The sequence below is a fragment of the Electrona antarctica genome, assembly GCF_951216825.1.
Source record: "Electrona antarctica genome assembly, chromosome: 5".
Taxonomy (NCBI): domain Eukaryota; kingdom Metazoa; phylum Chordata; class Actinopteri; order Myctophiformes; family Myctophidae; genus Electrona; species Electrona antarctica.
The window spans coordinates 8,943,198-8,967,865 of record NC_136810.1 but is presented as its reverse complement, the minus strand read 5'-3'; the positions used below and the strand labels follow the sequence as shown (position 1 = coordinate 8,967,865).

The 24,668-nt window shown below is 45.2% G+C and overlaps 1 protein-coding gene across 1 annotated transcript in view; it reads left to right on the top strand.

The window, feature by feature from the left end:
* Nucleotides 1–24,668, top strand: part of LOC306923164 (NT-3 growth factor receptor-like) — a gene marked incomplete at its 5' end in the record, with an annotated part of 284,609 nt that overhangs the window by 162,383 nt on the left and 97,558 nt on the right. The gene's annotated exons all lie outside the window — the stretch shown is intronic.

The window sequence follows — 24,668 nt, the reverse complement described above, 5'->3', positions numbered from 1 at the left end:
TTTAGTTATGATTCTAGATGACTAGATTAAGCGTCTGCTAAATGCCTAAATTGTAATATTATTACGGTACCCACTTCCTACGACTGTTTGACTAAATGCTAGATGCTGTTTTCGTGGCGTTAGTATTTATGTGGATTAATTCCACAATATTCATCCCTTGAGAAGGCAGCCAATTGTGCAGTGTTGTTGAGAACTCTGGTAATTAACATCAAACCATCAGCCTGTGAGAGATGTTGATGTCCATCGTGTAGCAGCTGCTCCTTCAGTCCAGCAGCTGGGTGAAAGTCAATGAAATGACCCGTTGTGCAAATACCTGTATTTGCTGTACCCGTTGTTAGTAATACACAATAACACTGTAATAACAACGTTAGATATTACCTTCAAAGCCTGATCCAACCCATCCCGCTGGCTCAGATTAGCTAATACAGGGAAGTTGGCAGAACCTTTACTAAAACATCCCGTACAACACTCCACACGTCCCAGACTCTTCTCCCTTCTGGCTCCCAAACTATGGAATGAACTCCCCAATACAATTTGAACTGCAGACTCATTCCCAAGACTCACGTCTTCAGAGTCCCTCCTTAGCCCGTAGCACTTGCCCTAGCCTCGACGACCTTGCAGGCTTAAGCAAAGGCAAAAAAAATAATTTAGATAGCATGTTATGTAGACAGATGCCAGGTCATTATTGTGCACAACTGCACAAGGATGCTTACGCACACCAAAGCCCTTGTAGTGGTGGTTCTGGTCCACTGGAGAGTATGAACTCAATAGAAATCTTGACAAGAATGTGGCTGCACGCACTGAAAGCTACACACTCTGCGTCCCAAATAAAGTACTGTGCGGCCACTTTCTTTTTCCTTCAAGATTTCAATTGAGCACATGCTATAGGGTTTATAGTTTCAATGTACAGATTGTTTATTTTCTTTGGATATTTCTACTGTCTGTTAGACTGATGATGTTGATGTTCTTGGTTTAGTTATGATTCTAGATGACTAGATTAAGCGTCTGCTAAATGCCTATTGTAATATTATGACGGTACCCACTTCCTACGACTGTTTGACTAAATATGGAGATACATGAATCCCTGACTTGATCAGAAACTGCTGATGTCTTCTTCAAAACGGGACACGAATCACGGCAAATCCATGAAGCGATGGCTTGGGATGGCAATTCAGAAAAGCCGATGCGATGCCTACATCTCGACACACACACACACACATGCACGCGCGCGCACACACACACACACACACGCACACGCACTCGCACACACACATGTGCACGAACACTTTCAAGATTTTCACGTGGGCACTGGTTTAAAGGAGCATTCAGTGATTTGGGTGATTTGGAACCCCCCCCTGTCTGCCCCGGTAACAAGATGTGCACATGCACGCACTACAGTGGGGTGACACGCGACAGGCCAACAGCACACACACCAAGACCCGCCCCCGCTCGATCATGATTAGCGGAAGGCCCCTCTCTATCCTGATTGGATGAAGGCTGGGCCACCTAGCCAAAAACGAAACCTAAGGTTTTTTGACCCCCAGGGAGGAACTCCTTATATGGTCAGCACACTCTATAGTAGGATTATCATAACAAAACCAAAAAATATGTGATTTTTGAATTAAGTTAAATCACTGAATATACCTTTAATAATAATAATAATCGTTATAAGGATATTCGTCTTCTTCAGTCTGTTCAAACACTCATCAAAAACAACACAGAGTGGCCTGGGCCATGGCTCAGTGGTCCAGGCACCTTGGCTGGTAATCCAGTCTGGCAGTGTGCCACGGGTTCGACTCCCGATCCCGACGGCCTTTACTGCATGTCTTCCCCCCCATCTCTCTCCCCATTTCCTGTCAGCCTACTGTCTGTCCCTCCATAAAATATATAAAATAAAGGTGAATGCCAAAAAAAAACATTAAAAAAAAAACAACAACACAGAGCACAGAACACCAAGACAATACAAAGACATGTTTACTTGGTGTTATGAACGGAACACAGTAATGAACAGCAGTGTAAAGAATACAGCATAAGATGTAAACATGCCAGACAAAACAAACAAAAACGGAAACAAGGAACAGATTTTAAGAGAGGATTACAATTATAAGAGAATATTACGTTGTTTTTGTCCCAAAACCTTCTAAACGATTGTGACAATACAAGTGCATTGTTGTGACAGGAAGAAAAATAAATAAATAAATATGAACACTTCCCAAACAAATCCCAAAAGTCGCTTAATTGTTAAACAGCACTCAAATATATATATTTATATTAATTTCTCCTAGTGATTCTATAATAGACATTAGCCCTCCCACTGTGTCTCATATCCTTTACGGCCCAGATCCATAAGGAGCCATCGGGCCATGTCTTCTACATGGGCGAATTGTGACAAAGCCCTGAACTGGTCTATACGGAATGCACTGGAGTCTATGAGCGTTGTGTGCTACTTCGAGTTACAGTATACATGATGATGAACAACTTGGCCGGCGCTGTTTCTGTCCCCTCATTGACACAACTCTCCAATAGACAGGCACGCACGCACGCACGCACGCACGCACGCACGCACGCACGCACGCACGCACGCACGCACGCACGCACGCACGCACGCACGCACGCACGCACGCACAGACACACAGACACCCTCCTGCGCATGGCATGCATACACGGAGATAATAGTCATAATATGAATCACACCGACCAGGCATACACACAGTCACACACACACACACACACACACACACACACACACACACACACACACACACACACACACACACACACACACACACACACACACACACATGGACAGGACACGTTGCAGGCAGTGGCACACACTGCAGGCTGCTGTAACAGATTCGGCAAATACACACACATTAGAGGCTAGCTGTTTGTGTGCCTAGCCTTGGCATGCTGCCAACTCTATTGACTTTCTCCATTTCATTTTATTTCCCATGGGTCTCTCTCTCTCTCTCTCTCTCTCTCTCTCTCTCTCTCTCTTCTCTCGCTTGCTCTCTTATTCACACACACACACACACACACACACACACACACACACACACACACACACACACACACACACACACACACACACACACACACACACACACACACACACACCTCTTCTGGAAAGCTCCTCCATCTCCTGTTTTCCTTCCAACCATCCCTTTCTTTTCACTCTCCCCGTCCATGCGTCTCCTTCTCTCTCGCTAACCCTAGCTAATTAAAAGCAGATTAACTTAGCATCATCGGATGTTGAATTAAAACAAAAAAAAGGAAAAGAGGAGAAGGAGAGAGAGAGAGAGAGGGAGAGGGAGAGAGAGAGAGAGAGGGAGAGAGAGAGAGAGAGAGAGAGAGAGAGAGAGAGAGAGAGAGAGAGAGAGAGAGAGAGAGAGTCTCAGAGTGAGTCAGAGTGAGTCTGAAGGCGGCAGGAAGGGAGCAGGACTTTTTTGCAGAACCGCTGCGGCAGAAAGAATTGCTGCAAGAATCAGTCAGTCAAATTCCCTTTCACTTGTTTTCCTGCCCGCCTGGTGTTTGTTTCACACTTTCTTCCCCTCTTGTCTTTGTAAATCTAAATTGACTTTTTCCTGTGCTTGTTGTTTTGCATAATTCGGTTTGGTTTGGGTCTCTCTTTATATCCGCCCAAGGCCTGTCTGCGTGTTTCTCTGGTGGCACGGCTTCCTTCCGGGCAATTGACATCGAAACACAGAGGCAGTCACTTTCACAGTAACAATGACAACACCAAAACAACATCTCTCTCTCTCTCTCTCTCTATCCTTCCTTCCCCTTCTCAGTCTGCTACTGTTTATCAGTATAATAGAGGATTTCTGAGGGTCAGCTCGCCTGCTGTGTATCCTTGGCAGCTGTTGTCATTAGCTGACCCTAGTTGGCCCCGGCGATCTGATTGGTTGACGCCTGCCAGCGGTAAACCCGCCCACTGTGAAGGGAGCCAAGGATCAAAGGAAATGGAAAGGGAGAGGAGTGTTCAAGAGAAAGGGGGCACTGAGAGAACGAGAGAGAGGAACAGAGTAAAAGAAAGAGACCACAAGAGAGGAAAGAGGAGAAAAATGAACAGAGATATGGGATAAGTTATATATTTCGGATTGTTAAAGGAGGGTAATGACAAGCTATAGGGATGATGGAAAATGTATATTTTACAAATATCTTTTTATTTCAAGCGACCCCCATGACTCTTAGAGGGTACAAATTGAACCAAAAGGACCCTTTACATTCCATTTGGTTCTCACTCTCTCTGTTCCATTTTGTTACACACCCAGAGTTCATTATGAAACCCTTTCAACGAACGCCGAGAGTTCCTGGACCCCACTTTGAGAACAGCTCTTTAACATAAATAAACCAACAACTCTAAGCAGCCATTTTGATAATTTAAGTACATTTTGACCTGAGATCAGATTCTAAAAATGTCTTCTACATCCTGACAGTTTTCTGAAAAAGCTATGTTTCTATGTCAGTCGTTCTTCGATTTTTCAAAAATAGCAGACCTACAAGCTCGTACGTAGCGCACCACTCGGTGGCGCGCTATGAGCTTGTAGATCTGCTATTTTTCAATAGCTAAAGCATAACATAATGGTAACACCAAAAGGGGTTCCCGCCCAAAATGGGTTAAGTATATTTTTGATGCCAACGCTTTTGTACTTTTACTCAAGTAAACTTTGAATACCAGATTTTCCCATGTAACAGTATCTCTAACATGCAGTTATTGATGATGAAGTAAAACATGCGAGTACTTCTTCCTTCCCTGGAAAAGAGGAGTCAAAGTTTTCGTCGTCTTCATTCATAGCCAGCACTGATGATACATCATATAGTTATTAGACACAATGCTATTATTATAAGTTCTCTAATGAGTGGGTCCAATATGGAATTATAGGGCTGTACATACAGTTTAATAGTTATTTAAATATATATATAAAAGATTATAGGCTCATTAATGCAATTAGGAACTATGCTGAATGCTTGATGACTTACAGTAGGCAATAGGCATGCAATTAGCAGGCCTGTAATATCCAGGATTACAGGACTTAGTGGAACTGGTAATGACTTGACACAACATACAATGCATAGGGAGAGTTCAAGCTCAGCTACTGTATATAGACCAGTGTTTCCCAAGCTTAGGGTCGCAAACAATTTTGGGCCATGGACCCATTTTCATAACCTGACTCCGCCAGATGGTGGCAGTAGTGAGTTCCTCCTCCTGCTCCCATCTGGTCTCTCTCGGGCAGAGACGATGTACTCCGAACCAGTTCTGATCGGAGCGATATGTGGCCGTATGCGGCCGCTAGAGGCGGCATCAACGCAAGACTGATGTGATGACGTATTGAAGCTGTGTCAAAGCGCAAATGTAAACACAACCTAAGAAGACTACAACTCAAAATTATTATGGAGATATCAGATTTTTGTCCCGCTGCTTCGGGTTCATCGTTTCTGCTTGATAGAGACCAGATCAAGGTAGGAGGAGGGAACTTGTGAACTCAATACTGCCGCAATCTGGCAGAGTCAGGTTACCATTTTCATGGCTCATGAGTATATCCTATCCTGTTTATTTGACCATTTTGATACAAGAACAACAAAAACTGCAGATTCCTTTTTTTTCCCAAGATAATGAAAATAGCCAATCTACATGGTCACAACACACACATCATAGATCAGCTATTTTCACTATTTTTTTTTTAGATAGGGCTAAGTGAGATGGTCTTTTGTCAGCGAAGAGAGTTGATGTAGAGGAAAAATAGTTGGGATTTAATTCCAAGTATAATTTTTCCACATCACATTACGCATCAATACCATATAGGATTAGTAATTTAATAATAATAATACGTTACGATTAGTGTAATTTAGTGTCATGTCACAACAATAATGCACATGTACTGTCTGTAGGCCTACTGTGCAGACGCCGGGGAAGTTAGAAAGTGAATGGATAAATCAATCAATACATTTCCAACTATCTGCCACAAGGAATGTTCAGAATGTTTGTCTCGTTGATATGGATTGTTTGAGACGCATTGTGTCCGTTTCTATGAAAGGAATGTTCATTCCACGTACACCACTCTTTGTTAGCATTGTGAGGCATGCAGTACGCTGAGCATCGACTATAGGAGTCACTGAGATTGCCTCAGAAAACAGACTCAAAGTCACAATCATATTTAATCCATTTAGACCTGAGGACGATTCTGCATAACGCCTTCTAAATCCTGACAGTTTTCTGAAAAACCTCATGTTTCTATATCAGTGGTTCTCAATATTTCATGTCAAGGACCCCCAAAAATGATATGTAATAGGCCGCCGACCCCCATCTGAAAATATGTTGTTCCAGGGACCCTCCAGAAGCAAAGATCTGAGTTAAGAATGTTTGCTCTGAAAGTATATATATATATTCAAAGATTTGTGCCACATTTTCACGATTTTTCGAAAATAGCAGATCTACAAGCCTGTAGCGCAGCACCGAGTGCCACGCTACGAGCTTGTAGATAGCAGATCTACTATTTACGAGCTTTTTGTAGGTAGCAGACCTGCTATTTATGAGCTTGTAAATAGCAGATCTATGAGCTTGTAGATCTGCTATTTTTCAATAGCTAAAGTATAACATATTGCTTAAAACACCAAAAGGGGTTCCCGCCCAGTTAAAACATTTCAAAGGTAACCATCGTGGCAGTGGAAGCTTCCACTGCCACGATGGTTACATTTGGTTACATAAAGGTACAACAAGCTCAACAGGCTGCATAGTGTATTGTATAGGATACTGTAAATCAGTGGTTCTCAAACCACCCATTTTGACCTGAGATCAGATTCTATAAATGTCTTCTACATCCTACATACAGTTTTCTGAAAAAGCTATGTTTCTATGTCAGTCGTTCTTCGATTTTTCAAAAATAGCAGACCTACAAGCTCGTAGCGCGCCACTCGGTGGCGCGCTACGAGCTTGTAGGTCTGCTATTATAATGCTAACACCAAAAGGGGTTCCCGCCCAAAATGGGTTAATATGTATTAGGCCGTGGATCCCTTCCCCATCCTAAAATATTTTGTACCGGGGACCAGATTTGTGGTGTTAAAATGTTTCAAAGATATTTAAATATGCGTCGCATTGTAACACATTGCGAGCTCATAGATCAGCTATTTTCAAATAATCAATGTAATATAAGGATAAAGCGGTTAAGAGTTATTATATTTTAAAAAGTTGCTGGGGAGCTCCCTGGGACCCCCTCAAGGACCCCAGACCCCACTTTGAGAACCACCCGCTGTAGTTCTTCCATTCTGTATTCTATACAGACTTTCTCTATTCATTAAATGAACAACACTTAGTCGCAGTAATTTCCTTGAGCATATTAATATTGGTTATCTGTGTTACAATTAATATCTCTTCCAGAGTTTCATTAGCGCGACTCCACCACATCCACTGTAATTCAAAGTCACAGTTGTGTGCACTTCCAAAACAGCTCTGACATCACGCTAATGAACAGATTCCAACGGTAATGAATAGATCCCAGTGAGATAATGATGTTTTGCTGCTATAGGAGGAGAGAACACTCAAGGAGAGAACACTTTGTCAGTGCAGGCCATTACATTACATGCACCCCACCCTGGATCCCACATCCATGACCATTACATGCACCCCACTCTGGTCTCACATCCATGACCATTACATGCACCCCACTCTGGTCTCACATCCATGACCATTACATGCACCCCACTCTGGTCTCACATCCATGACCATTACATGGACCCCACTCTGCATCCAACATCCATGACCATTACATGCACCCCACTCTGCATCCAACATCCATGACCATTACATGCACCCCACTCTGCATCCCACATCCATGACCATTACATGCACCCCACTCTGCATCCAACATCCATGACCATTACATGCACCCCACTCTGGTCTCACATCCATGACCATTACATGCACCCCACTCTGGTCTCACATCCATGACCATTACATGCACCCCACTCTGGTCTCACATCCATGACCATTACATGCACCCCACTCTGCATCCAACATCCATGACCATTACATGCACCCCACTCTGCATCCAACATCCATGACCATTACATGCACCCCACTCTGCATCCCACATCCATGACCATTACATGCACCCCACTCTGCATCCAACATCCATGACCATTACATGCACCCCACTCTGGACCCAACATCCATGACCATTACATGCACCCTACACTCTGCATCCAACATCCATGACCATTACATGCACCCCACTCTGCATCCAACATCCATGACCATTACATGCACCCCACTCTGGACCCAACATCCATGACCATTACATGCACCCCACTCTGCATCCAACATCCATGACCATTACATGCACCCCACTCTGCATCCAACATCCATGACCATTACATGCACCCCACTCTGCATCCAACATCCATGACCATTACATGCACTCTGCATCCAACATCCATGACCATTACATGCACCCCACTCTGCATCCAACATCCATGACCATTACATGCACCCCACTCTGCATCCAACATCCATGACCATTACATGCACCCCACTCTGGATCCAACATCCATGACCATTACATGCACCCCACTCTGCATCCAACATCCATGACCATTACATGCACCCCACTCTGCATCCAACATCCATGACCATTACATGCACCCCACTCTGCATCCAACATCCATGACCATTACATGCACCCCACTCTGCATCCAACATCCATGACCATTACATGCACCCCACTCTGCATCCAACATCCATGACCATTACATGCACCCCATGTACTCTGGATCCAACATCCATGACCATTACATGTACCCCACTCTGCATCCAACATCCATGACCATTACATACACCCCACTCTGCATCCAGCATCCATGACCATTACATGCACCCCACTCTGCATCCAACATCCATGACCATTACATGCACCCCACTCTGCATCCAACATCCATGACCATTACATGCACCCCACTCTGCATCCAACATCCATGACCATTACATGCACCCCACTCTGGACCCAACATCCATGACCATTACATGCACCCTACACTCTGCATCCAACATCCATGACCATTACATGCACCCTACACTCTGCATCCAACATCCATGACCATTACATGCACCCCACTCTGCATCCAACATCCATGACCATTACATGCACCCCACTCTGCATCCCACATCCATGACCATTACATGCACCCCACTCTGCATCCAACATCCATGACCATTACATGCACCCCACTCTGGACCCAACATCCATGACCATTACATGCACCCCACTCTGCATCCAACATCCATGACCATTACATGCACCCTACACTCTGCATCCAACATCCATGACCATTACATGCACCCCACTCTGCATCCAACATCCATGACCATTACATGCACCCCACTCTGGACCCAACATCCATGACCATTACATGCACCCCACTCTGGACCCAACATCCATGACCATTACATGCACCCCACTCTGCATCCAACATCCATGACCATTACATGCACCCTACACTCTGCATCCAACATCCATGACCATTACATGCACCCCACTCTGGACCCAACATCCATGACCATTACATGCACCCCACTCTGCATCCAACATCCATGACCATTACATGCACCCTACACTCTGCATCCAACATCCATGACCATTACATGCACCCCACTCTGGATCCAACATCCATGACCATTACATGCACCCCACTCTGCATCCAACATCCATGCCCATTACATGCACCCCACTCTGCATCCCACATCCATGACCATTACATGCACCCTACACTCGGCATCCAACATCCATGACCATTACATGCACCCCACTCTGCATCCAACATCCATGACCATTACATGCACCCCACTCTGCATCCAACATCCATGACCATTACATGCACCCCACTCTGCATCCAACATCCATGACCATTACATGCACCCCACTCTGCATCCAACATCCATGACCATTACATGCACCCCACTCTGCATCCAACATCCATGACCATTACATGCACCCCACTCTGCATCCAACATCCATGACCATTACATGCACCCTGCACTGGATCCAACATCTATGACCATTACATGCACCCTACTCTGGATCCAACATCCATGACCGTTACATGCACCCTACACTGGATCCAACATCCATGACCATTACATGCACCCTACTCTGGATCCAACATCCATGACCATTACATGCACCCTGCACTGGATCCAACATCCATGACCATTACATGCACCCTACTCTGGATCCAACATCCATGACCATTACATGCACCCCACTCTGGACCCAACATCCATGACCATTACATGCACCCCACTCTGCATCCAACATCCATGACCATTACATGCACTCTACACTCTGGACCCAACATCCATGACCATTACATGCACTCTACACTCTGGACCCAACATCCATGACCATTACATGCACTCTACACTCTGGACCCAACATCCATGACCATTACATGCACTCTACACTCTGTATACCACATCCATGACCATTACATGAACCCCACTCTGCATCCAACATCCATGACCAGATGACTGCTTTAGAACTGTGCTTCTCAAACTATTAACAAAGGTGCAGACGATCAGAAATCAACAGAGAGTGAGTGATGTTTGCACTACTCTATGGCGAATTGAAGTGGACTCGGACCCAGACTTTTTTTTCCTCCCTGGAAATAAAAACGTCTGGGTTTCCGAGGCTATAGATGAGTGGGCCACGACGAACACTTTAGAGCGTTTCAAATGGGAGCAGACACCGGACTCAGCTTGTCTCTTGTTGTGAGTCCTTGATGTGAACTGGGCTTTTTCCATTCACAGACACACCTGGGAAGGCCTTGAGCAACCTCAGGCTTCCATTAGTGCCCACTAAGCAGTCGTGCTGCTGCAGTCGAGGATTAAATGCCTGATTATAGAACACCTTCATGGTGGAGTTTGAAGGAGACCCGTACTCAATCACTACTAGCTTCAACCCACATTCTCCCTGCTGGTATACACACAAACAAGCGTGCACACACGCAACCACGCATGCACACACACACACACACACACACACACACACACACAGTGCCGGACCTGACCAATTTGGTGCCCCAGGCTATATTTTACCAGCCTCCCCCCAGGCAATTCCACCATCGATGGTCGAGTTATACTGACACTTTATACTCAGAATTTAGAAATGGGAATCTTCTCCTAATTAACTACCGTATTTTCAAATGGTGGTCTGCAACCAAAAACCAAACAACAGCTTAGAGAGAACCGCTGGTCTCTCTAAGCTATACCACTGCATTAATAACTACAATCAGTCTTTTAAAACCCCAACTCCTGGAATAAAGAAGTTGTTGTTTGTTAAGTGTGTTAATCTCTTCTGGAGTTTTCTGTGCACATTCTTTGCCGTTGATTGAGTTCACAGCAGTTTCACTGTTACATGAACTTCTCTCTATACTAATCTTATGTTTCACAGACAGACAGACAGACAGACAGACAGACAGACAGACAGACAGACAGACAGACAGACAGACAGACAGACAAGATAGATTCTCAAGGGAGAAGAGCATCGACCAACTGACAAACAGAGACTGACAGACACGCGGACGGTCGGTCCCAGTGCTTTGTCGATATTAAATACATACTCTATGGCAAGACTATACTAATATAATACAATTAAACCCCTAGTTCAACAAGCTCAGTAAGTTTCCCCAGAATGACATGCAGTACTGCGGTTGAGATGATTAATTATCCTTTACTCTTCCCAGAACAGGAATATTACATTTAAGAGGTCATGTTGTTCCGAGTATCACAATTGAGGGCACCTTATGCCCAATTGTATCTAGATTATACATTATTATGCATAATGCTATATTTTATATTCTATGTTACATCTATCAGTAATATCTGCACCACTGCTGCACCAGTTCATTTTGTTAACCACTTGAACCCCAGCCTATTCTGGGGGGGAACATTCAGCAAAAGAATTGCAGATCTACAAGCTCACAACACTTTGTGTTATGATGGCCGGAGTTCAGATGAAATATTATTGCAAAAGCACCTGATGTTAAGGGAGGCTCATTTTAGTTTCAGTTTTATAGTTTCAGCGAAAAGAGAACAGTCAACAGCTTAATGTAAGTCGCTCTGGATTAAGAGCGTCTGCTAAATGCCTAAATTGTAAATTGTAAATTGTCAAAGAGAACACCCTGAAGACTGCTTCACTGTCATCTGGAATGTGTCCTGACTTTTTGAGCCCTAATGCGTGGTTTTATTTTCCTATCATGCACAGTTATTCATATTCTGAAGATAACTGGTTAGATAATTCAACAGGCGTATTTATTTAAGACATGTCTTTAGACAAATTATCTATGAAACTGTTTTACCCCGTGCGTTAGAGTTATCTGAGGCTAAACACAGTGTCTGGCAGGTTTCCCTGATGTCCTGTTGACTTGGACAAAACACAAATGAACACGCACGCACGCACGCACGCACGCACGCACGCACGCACGCACGCACGCACGCACGCACGCACGCACGCACGCACGCACGCACGCACGCACACATTTTAACAATTTATTTATGTCCACCCACACACACACACACACACACACACACACACACACACACACACAGTCACACACGTACGCGCGCACCACGTCTTTCTTCACTTCTTCGGGGCATGCAGAGATAGCCTCTCAACCATCTGTTGACTATACCATCTGTTCATTAAGTTCTGCCACAGAGCTGGTCTACAGTCATGCCCTTAGGGCATGTGCTCGCGCGCACACACACACACACACACACACACACACACACACACACACACACACACACACACACACACACTCTCTAATGGAGACGTTTGACTTAAGGCATATACACGGATAGATACATGTGTTGATAGTGAGTTCCTGGCCCCCCAAATGGATGCTTTTAAAACAGCAAAGAGCAGGCCAGAAAGCTGATGATTTCATTAAGTGTCCATAAACCATCCTCTTCCTGCTACATGTTTCTATACTTGAGGAGGAAATTACATTTCTCGTCTCCCTTCAGGACGAATATTGTTACTTTTATTGGATCTCTGTTAGTATCTTGTTGCTACCCTCGGCTGTATCTCCTTCTCTCTGTATCTGCTCTGTGCTTCTCACTGCCGTACTGCCATTGGCAACTTGAGTTCCTCCCACGGGATCAAATAAAGGTGTTCTATCTCTGTAGTTCTCAAAGTGGTTGCTGTATAGCACCCTAAGGTGCCGCAGAATACTTTGATAATATTTGGAATTATCAATATCACTTCAGTTTAGCCACTTTGGTGGTTCGGTTCTCCTCATCATCATCCTTCGAGTGCCCTCAAGATCTGCGACACAAGCTGCTTCCACTGGTCGCCGTTTCTCATTGCCACAACCAAGTTCATTCACAGTCAGTCCTGTGTCCCTGCTCAGAACATCTGGAAATGTGAGAGGTCGTGTTCCTCTTGATGGGCAGGGTAGTCTCCACAGAAGAATATCCGAAATTACCTGGTCTTTTGCTCTGTGGCAGTGTCCAGCAAAGCGGAGTCTTCTTTCTGCCACAACAACTGAGATGGGGGGGGGGCGTGGGTGCCTCCATAAATCTGAGCTTTAGTGGGATGGTCCTTCCATGAGAGGTTCTCCTGCTAATGCTATTTTTGGTGTTCCCCCCCAGAACAGGGATGCTGCGGTTGAAGTGATTAAATGTCAAGTATGAAGTTATTTTCAATTTGTCATCGTGGAAACTACTATTCTCTGAAGTGTTGTGACACATATTGTATCCTAGGAGGAAAGATTTGCATAATGTACGTACCGTAATATGACATAAATGTATGGTTCTATTAAAGTAACAATGTAATTCAGGGGTGCCTTGGATGAAAAAGTTATTTACAAAAAAAAGAGTTTGGGAACCACTTATTTATCGAACTCCTTATCAACCAGGTGCTCTGCCCCCCCCCCCCCCCCCCCTCTCCCCCTGGAACAGAGTTAACGATTTTGTCTTAATAGTGTGACTGAGGCCTTCTATCCTGTCTGTCGTTCGGTCGGTCGGTCGGTCGCACGCACGCACGCACGCACGCACGCACGCACGCACGCACGCACGCACGCACGCACGCACGCACGCACGCACGCACGCAAGCACGCACGCACGCACGCACGCACGCACGCACACTGTGGCATGTTTATACAAGAGATAGTGACATAGGGCCTTAAAGAGACAAAGACAAACTAGGCAGTGCATAATAGCTCGCTGTCCTCATATGCATTATTGTCCTGTGGGGGGAATCCAATTCATTTGCCTCTCTGTTTTTTTAAGCGATGTATAATCTCTCCGCCTCACACAGGCAAAATGCCGATTGAATGGAGTGGAAGGGTAGAGCTGAAGGGAATTGAGTTGAACTGATGTTGAGAGAAAGGGACATTGGAGAAGAAGGTAAGGGAGACTGGGGTGAGGCCGGGACAGAGCGAGTGTTGGAGGAGAATATGTAAACAGGTGGAATGTCCTTCAGGGACATGGTAGGAGATGGATCTGCAGTTTGCACTGTCAACTGTTCCTTTCCGCATGAAGATCTGTTACTCCAGACAACCAGGCTGCTAGGCGTCGGTGTCGGGCAGAAGCCGATTGTTTCTTAAATTCGTAAACTCGCCTCGTCATACTACAGTGTCACACGAGTACCGGTAGCTAGTTATTTTGCTATATTTGAATTTGAATTCTAAAAAGTACAAGTTTTGGATACATGAGGTTTTCAAACTATCTGATCTTCTTAGCGATTATTGATTACACAAAAAAAATATATATATTTGTGAGGGGCTCTCCCCTATGTCCAGCTTTGAGGGTTTGTGTAAACACAAACATTGTGCAAACACAAACATTGATGCCATTGACTTTGAATGGCTATATTTGAGTGTTCACACGGGTGTAGTCACTATTAATCCGTATTGTATACATCGCTGTACAATGTTAATAATAATCTTTATTGTCCCAAAGGATATTCGTATTTACAACTCTGTTTAAACATCCACATCAAAACAACACATAACACAAGACACCAAGACAATACAATAACATGAGGTCCCCACTGTATACATACAGCACCATCATATCGGCGGAGCAGTTTGTTTAATAGCTGAGGGGACAAAACTCCTACTACAACAGACATTTTTCCACGGCAAGGTTCTGTATCTTTGTCCAGATGGCATGAGGTTAAAGAAGCGATACAGGGGATGATCAGTGTAATTTGATATTGAAAGTGCTACCCTTGTGGCTTGTGATGGCCTTTTTCTTCATATCAGAAAGTGTGGGTGTGGGAAGTCTGATGATCTCGTCTACAGAACAGGTTGAATAATGCTTTTGTACAATAATACATGCAACATATAATGACCTTAACTTACGGTAGTTGAAAACATGAATGGATAGATGTAATATGTTGATCACACCTACTGTAAGTCTCTTGTCCAGAGGGAGTCCAAGTTACCGGCCTATTTATTAAGTCGATGCTTGGGTCGTTAGATCTTCAGTTTTTCCTCGAGACGTCGACTTAATAAAGATACTTTTTTTTGCAAGTTCCAGAGTTCCAGACAGTTCATGTGGACCTTCCAGGCTGTCCTTCTCACCCGCCACAACAGCTGAGGTGTGCATCGGCCTTCATGTAAAAGGCTGTCCTTCTCACCCGCCACAACAGCTGAGGTGTGCATCGGCCTTCATGTAAAGGTTGATACATGGAAATCTGGAATCATAGCCACGATTCACCACCCACACTATGTGGTTTGAATTGGGATCAATGAAGAAAAAAGTGGAATGTCCGCACACGATATATCTGCTCCCCTCTTTTTATTACCTATAAATACAACAACGTTTCGCCCCTCCGGGCTTTCTCAAGTTAGTACTTGAGAAAGCCCCTCTTTTTATAGGTAATAAAAAGAGGGGAGCAGATATATCGTGTGACATTCCACTTTTTTCTTCATTCAGTTATTTTTTGGGTCCAGCACCGTATTCTGAAACTGTGATGTGCTTTACATTGAATTGGGATCAAGCAATGACAAGGATTCACTTTTTGTGTGTGCATGATTTGCAGTATGTCTGTCTTGTCTATGTATCTGTTCGGTTTCTCTGACCAGTCGGTTCAAATATTACCACACAAGAATAAATGGGTGTTCATAACAGGAAAACGTATGTTTTATTCTGTCGATTAGCTTAAGGACATCATCTAGACAGGCGCTGCTGTGACTTGGTGTTATTGGGCACATTTTAAATAATCTTTTATTTCCCAGCAAATACAAAGGGGCAAGCGAGGTTTAAATGTGGAGTCAGGCCGAACGCACAAACAGAGCCTGTATATACAGTATGTGAGAGACTTTGATCAACGATACTTTACAAAGCCTCTGCGGTGCTGCTTTTTCCCCTCCTCCTTTTTCTTTTACTTGCTTGAGTCGGACGCTGTTGCTAAGCAATCTCAGTCCAAACCCCCCCCCCCCCACTGTCGTGCTCGCCGCCTGGCTTGTAATTGTCGCCTCGGAGCATTAGATTATTGAACACTCCATCAGGAGGCTTTAGGAGGTATGGTGGCTTTGTGGCCGTGATTCCGACGGCAGAAGTCCTTCTTTTCTCTCTCTCTAGATAATAAATGGCCCTGGATGAGACCAATCATCATTATGTGAGGTTATAGGGCCAGTGAGCGGACCTCTGCAAAGCTTCTCCCACTTCTTAGAGCCGTGAGGCATGAAGCAACATGTCCGCCGCTGCCGGGCGGCGGAAACCTCTCATCTCCACAGTCTCATACTTTTGTATTAATTTTATCGTAATTCTACGGTGTCACCTAAAGTGACAAAAATAGCCGATCTGCAAGCTCAAAACGAGTCCCGATGTGACACCTTATTGAGCTTGTAGATTGATTATTTTTGCTACTTTTGAATTAGAATTCTGAAAAGTAACAGGACATTTGAGGTTTCCACCTGAGAGAGAGAGGGAGAGAGAGAGAGAGAGAGAGAGGGAGAGAGAGAGAGGGAGAGGGAGAGGGAGAGAGAGAGCACCCACTTTGAATGTTATCAGTCGGTATCAGCCGGTAACACGTGGGAGTCTTCAGCGTTACAATGTGCTAGACCCCTGGGAGATGGAGTCTATCAGCGTTACAATGCGCTAGACCCCTGGGAGATGGAGTCTATCCCCGTTACAATGTGCTAGACCCCTGGGAGATGGAGTCTATCAGCGTTACAATGCGCTAGACCCCTGGGAGATGGAGTCTATCCCCGTTACAATGCGCTAGACCCCTGGGAGATGGAGTCTATCCCCGTTACAATGTGCTAGACCCCTGGGAGATGGAGTCTATCCCCGTTACAATGCGCTAGACCCCTGGGAGATGGAGTCTATCCCCGTTACAATGTGCTAGACCCCTGGGAGATGGAGTCTATCCCCGTTACAATGTGCTAGACCCCTGGGAGATGGAGTCTATCAGCGTTACAATGTGCTAGACCCCTGGGAGATGGAGTCTATCCCCGTTACAATGTGCTAGACCCCTGGGAGATGGAGTCTATCAGCGTTACAATGTGCTAGACCCCTGGGAGATGGAGTCTATCCCCGTTACAATGTGCTAGACCCCTGGGAGATGGAGTCTATCAGCGTTACAATGCGTTAGACCCCTGGGAGATGTAGTCTATCAGTGTTACAATGTGCTAGACCCCTGGGAGATGGAGTCTATCCCCGTTACAATGTGCTAGACCCCTGGGAGATGGAGTCTATCAGCATTACAATGCGTTAGACCCCTGGGAGATGGAGTCTATCCCCGTCACAATGCGCTAGACCCCTGGGAGATGGAGTCTATCCCCGGTACAATGTGCTAGACCCCTGGGAGATGGAGTCTATCAGCGTTACAATGTGCTAGACCCCTGGGAGATGGAGTCTATCAGCGTTACAATGTGCTAGACCCCTGGGAGATGGAGTCTATCAGCGTTACAATGCGCTAGACCCCTGGGAGATGGATTGCTGAGGTGGAGCGCCACACCTACCATCAGCTCCCAGTACTTCCCGCACGACTTGCCGCACCCAAGCTGTGCTACTCATACGGTGAACCCATGAACGCTTGAACCCATGAACTTGTGGTCCAAAGGGAGAGAGAGAGGGAAGCAGACAGTCAATAATTCAGTCATAATTAAAGACAGAGATGCACAGAGTGAGAGACTGCAACAGTAACAGGGACAGACGTTGAGGTATAAGGCAGGCACCATGGGGACAGGAGGACTAGGGCATAGCCAGCAGGCATTACCAGGTTACCAGGTTTCCTTTGCCTGAAACAGCCAGCCTGAGGCGTTAATAGGACAACATACAGTACAGGCCAGACAGTCAAATTCTGTCAGAACTAAAGCAGGAATCTCTTCAGTAAAAGTATGCATGTGTTCCTCTAGCGTAATCACTGAAAACGCCAGATGACAGAGATACATCCATGGCTGTCAATGTGTTTTAACAATGACACATTAAGATGAACAACATTCAGTACAACTCCATGATGAGTGATATGCCAACAGGTGTGTGGAATTCCGCCGTTGTTAACACAATGAGCACCGGGATTTCTTTCAAAATCGTAGCTGGTGCCGGGCAGATATGGCAGCTTTTACTCTGAAAGTGTGTGGTGCTTATGCATTTATTGATAGTAGAGAGTAGAGACAGGCAGGAAACAATGGGAGAGAGACAGGGAGTGACATACAGCAGAGCTCGTCAGGAACGGGACTCGAACCTGTGATGCGATGTCAGGAACAGAGAGGCCTGTTTGTCACTGTGGTTTCAGGCGCTGCCCTGAAGCCAAATGAACACTCTCTCTCTCTCTCTCTCTCTCTCTCTCTCTCTCTCTGTCCCAGTTCATACCATCTGCTCCAGTGTTTTATTAAAAACCAACCAGCCTCCTCATGGGCTAACATAATAGACATAATATGGAGCCTCGGTGCCAAAGACAAGATGACTTGTCTTTTAGTTCTACTGGTAAATGGTAAATGGTGCATTTATATAGTGCCTTTATCCAAGGCGCTTTACAGAGATTGTGCATTACATTCACCCATTCACACACATTCATACACCGATGGCAGCGGAAACCTAACCTGACTCCGCCAGCGGCAGCTAGAGGCGGGATCAAGGCATACACAGTGCTGCCTTGATCCCGCCTCTAGCTGCCGCTGATTGGCCAGGCCGTTTTGTGGCCGGGCATCAAGTCTGCCTGAGAGTTCCCAGATGGGAGCAGGAGGGGGGAACCCAGTGTACTCTCTGCTGCCCCATCTGGCGGAGTCAGGTTAGCGGAAACCATGCAAGGCACCAACTAGCTCATCGGGAGCAATTAGGGGTTCAGTGTCTTGCTCAAGGACACTTCGACAGTAACTTTTGGGGGAGCCCGGGTTCGAACTGGCAACTTTACGGTTACCATCCAGCCACTCTAAAAAGGTAGTCGAAGAACATGTTTCGCATAGTCGACGAAATCAACAACACTGGAGCAGATACGTGTATGTATGAGGCGGCGTGTCATTATATGGAGCAGACAAAACCTCTAAAAAGAATTCCCACGTCGACAGTAAATGTCTTATTTCCTGGTAGGTGCATGGGGTTCACTCTGCCTTTTAACATCATTAAGGCCCATTTTATCAGTAAATGTCTTAATTCCTGGTAGGTGCATGGGGTTCACTCTGCCTTTTAACATCATTAAGGCCCATTTTATCTGCTAAGGCTGTTGTGATTCAGTGGCATTAAACTATGTTCATCAAATCAGTTTCATTGCCTGTTAAAATGCGTGCTTTTCAGTTGCATTGATTGCACCTGTGAGAGGAGAGGCAGTTGGTCACAATTAATGTCCCCACTAAGAGCATAAATATTTAATTAGTTATCATCACCCCTTTCACAGTTGTGATTATAAATAATATCATATACTTTAATGTGTTTGGTGTTCCATTTTTTAAATTAGCAGACATTAGCCGAGGCTGTATTAGTGACGGTAATGTAAAACTGTGACCCTTGCAAGCTTTTTGAACATAAATATTTGCCTTATGAATTGAGATGTTTTTACGTATGTTCATATTACATTTCATAATTATTCATAACATAACAATGAAGAAACTATATCCTTAGTTGACCGGGTCATCCATGGTGGCTCTATACTTAGTCCGCTCCTGTTAAACACTTTTGTTCTTTTACTTTTGAATCCGAAGGGTTCAGTCACACCAATCTTTGATTCTGCCTATGCGTCAGATTCTGCCAATGCCAAACATTGGCAGAATGTGCCACTTGGTAGAATCAACGTTCGGTGTGACCGGACGCACCCTAAGAGTTTAGTTTCCTTGGGTGAAGATTTGAAGTACTTCTTCAATCAGTCCATCATTGAAGGAGAAACATTCTCCTCTTCTCTGTAACCTAAAAGTCCCATCGTGCATTTTGTGGTCAAGCACAGTAAAATCCTCAGGGTCAGTGTAACTGTTGAGAGCATACAGGTGGACACCAAATGGACCCAAAGAGTTAAATAAACACTGATGATTTTACGGTAGAGTAGGTACAGTGTGACCGCCATTACTACAACCCGCTGATTCACAATTTCTGAAGTCAAGGTTACTGTTTTTCCGTAAACACAGTAAACAAAGACAATGGCAAGAAGGGACTGCACACTCCAGGGGGTGGGGATGGAGGGGGGGGGGGAGAGAGAGAGAGAGAGAGATAGAGAGAGAGGGGGGGAGAGAGAGAGAGAGAGAGAGAGAGAGAGAGAGAGAGAGAGGGGGGGGGGGGAGAGAGAGAGAGAGAGAGGGGGGGGGGGGGGGGGGGGGGAGAGAGAGAGGGGGGGGGAGAGGGGGGGGGAGAGAGAGAGAGAGAGAGAGAGAGAGAGAGAGAGAGAGAGAGAATCCCAGTCTGTGGTTTGTGAAACCGTGAATGGATTCTCCCACATTAGTGCTGTTTCCTAAACCATTACCACAATTGGAATAATACATGTGAGAAAGTCCTGTATCCTGAAATAATGGTTCTTTAACGTCAGCATTATATGTCAACACGTTATGAACTGAGTACTGTATTGAGTGACTGAGTGTACTGAACTGAGTGTACACTCTAGTTGTTATTGCAACTAGAGTGGTCAGAACAGGCCAGCTCCATACTGTATACTCTAGGCAGGGGCCCTATCCAGAGCCCGGGGGCAGAGGACTTTTTGGGGCGGTTCTGGACAACTGTGGGTCTGACCGACTGGACACCGGCCACTGCACCCTCTGTGGTGGCGTGGAACGCGTGTGTCGAAGGTGAAGTCAGTGGGGCGAATGGTTCTCGAGTTACGTGGATTACAGACGTACGTACACACACACACACAGAGACTTGGTGCATTTATAGTAAGAATACACACATACAGAAGTATGTACAGACGACGTGGTGAATTTATAGATAGATTGTACCACAGTTTTGCCACTTTCAATCTGGTGTCCCTGTTTTGGGCATGTCATTATAGACAGACATTTGTGAGTTGGCAGATCAGCTAGCGAGTTCCAGTGCTTTTGTACGATAAAATATAAAACGAGGCTTATTAATTTTTTATATTCATGATTCGAAAGCGATAACTAAACAATGTCTGTTGCTAGGTTACTAAACGAGGTCGATGTGTTCCAAGGTGTTATCAGAATGATGTGTCACGCTCATTAGAATGCCTCAGTGCAAGGTCACAGCGACCTGTGGTGTAATACACAACGCTGTTAGGAGTGTTTGCACGCATGGTCGCCTGTCAATGGTGTTTTTAGACAGAGAGGAAGGAAGAAATGAAAACATAACGGAAACGTTTAATCCGTGCACATCCCATAATAGCGATGCCCAGCCGAGGGGAAGAGGCAGAAACACACTGTATGAAGAGAGTTGTATGGAGAGTGTCGAGGCATGGAAAAGACAAATGTTCCTGCAAACAAGTGCACCAGGCCATTGCTAATGAACTGAGGCGCTCATGCCATATGCACTCCCTTAAGGAGAAGTCTCAATGCTCAGCGTTCATTACCATTTAAATAGGACAATCACACATACACTTAATTACACTCTTAGCGAACCCCCTTGTCTCCGAATGTAGATTTAATTTTAAATATCACTTTGTTACGCGGCAGGCTGCAATGTAGCCACTTAAACTGACAACGTGTGCACACCTGCACCATTGTAAACAAAATTGTTTTGTATTGTACATGTATAAATACACGCACGCACGCACGCACCCATGCTCGCACACACCGCACACACCGCACACGCACGCACGCACGCACGCGCACGCACGCGCACACGCACATGCACATGCACATGCACATGCACATGCACACACCCACACACCTCCACAGACAGAGTGCTCATTGGCTAATGCTCTCTGTAGTGTAAACCTATGGGAATGTGACATGGCTCATTACAGAATATTGCACAATCTTGTCTAATGAGCATCATAACAATCTCACAGGACTACGTTTATCTTACTCTTATATAAGTAGGCTACGTATATACATGTCTCTAGCTGATACTATTTCTGAATATGAAAGGAAACAGGCATTTGATGTGTCCGAAAATGACTTGATGATGTCATTACCATTTAAATAGGACAATCACACATACACTTACAGTAATTACACTCTTAGCGTACCCCCTTGTCTCCGAATGTAGATTTAATTTTAAATATCACTTTGTTACGCGGCAGGCTGCAATGTAGCCACTTAAACTGACACGTGTGCGCACCTGCACCATTGTAAACAAATTTGTTTTGTATTGTACATGTAGAAATGCACGCACGCACCCATGCTCGCACACACCGCACACACCGCGCACGCACGCACGCACGCACGCACGCACGCACGCACGCACGCACGCACGCACGCACGCACGCACGCACGCACGCACGCACGCACACACACACACACACACACACACACACACACACACACACACACACACACACACACACCTCCCCAGACAGAGTGCTCATTGGCTAATGCTCTCTGTAGTTTAAACCTATGGGAATGTGACATGGCTCATTACAGTTTGGATAAAGAATTATCATCGCCCCCTATGATTGGCTCATAACCAAATTAGCACCGAGTTCATTCTGAGGGAATATGGCACAATCTTGTCTAATGAGCATCATAACAATCCCACAGGACTACTCTTATATAATGTAGGCTACGTATATACATGTCTCTAGCTGATACTATTTCTGAATATGAAAGGAAACAGGCATTTGATGTGTCCGAAAATGACTTGGCTTGGATCTATGGAGGAAGCTCCTGGGAATGATATGGTACTGGTTCTGTGGTTCAATGAGACGCATGGAGAGTTTACTTCCATATATGTCTCAGGCTGTACAGTACATGCATGAATACAGTTTCACTTGGACAACAATGACACATTTAGCATTCAAGGGACTTCCAGTGAGACATGTAATGGACTGAATTCCCTTAACTAAAGTGCAGGTCTGTCAATTTTCTGAAGGCCTTTTTGCACACGCACGCACGCACGCACGCACGCACGCACGCACGCACGCACGCACGCACGCACGCACGCACGCACGCACGCACGCACGCACGCACGCACGCACGCACGCACGCACACACACACACACACACACACACACACACAGAGGGTCATAGAGAAATAGGTGGGTGGGTGAAATAGTATAGGGAGAGAGTTGGCTGTAAACGCGACAAGTGCTGCTGGCTGGCCTCGCTCTTATTGGTACGTAGCCATTGTATGAACTGTTAAAGGTCTGGAGCTGTTTTCCACTCTATCAAGGATCCTTTGTGACTGGATGAACTGCTCAGTGTCTATGAGTACTACCACACTGTCCACAGCACACAGTGACAGTTCAAAGGGCAGATTGTGTATTTTCCTTGACCTTGTAATCATTGGGCTAAAAACAGCCATAGCCGTCATCACGGCTGAGTGTTTTTCGTGCAAAACTAATGTTAGGAATGGATTCAGAATCATGAAAACCCCCTAGTTAACCCATTTTGGGCGGGAACCCCTTTTGGTGTTAACATTATGTTATGCTTTAGCTATTGAAAAATAGCAGATCTACAAGCTCCTAGCGCGCCACCGAGTGGCGCGCTACGAGCTTGTAGGTCTGCTATTTTTGAAAAATCGAAGAACCACTGACATAGAAACATAGCTTTTTCAGAAAACTGTCAGGATGTAGAAGACATTTTTAGAATCTGATCTCGGGTCAAAATGGACATGTCACATGCTAAAGCATAATGGATATTTGAAAATGTTGCCCCTATAGGTTCTCAATGGTATGGTCACATATAACTGTCGATAACAGTTAAACTACTGAATTGGACGTGACCCCCCCTTCCAAAATGTAAAGTATGGTTATGGAGAGCATGTGGACAAAATGTGGCGCTTTTGTCAGCCGTGTCCACATTTATTTTAAATATATCTCCCTCGCTACATACATTTAGCCAGTGCATACGCCTGTAAGGTCGTTAAGGCAAGTGCTACGAAGTTGTGTGTTTGAAAACCATGGAGAAGTGTTTCATTATGTGTCCCGCTGACAATAGAAGCAGTTAGACTGATGAGGGTTTTCACAGTACATTCTCTCTATAGCTACAGTGGAAACCTATGGGACTGTATGTTAAGCCACTGAACTGGAGCACTTTATTCTATGGTTCTATACATACCAGGACTCTGAAACGAGTTAGTCCGTTGGAGACAGCCCCCAGATAATAGTTTATCTGTAAAT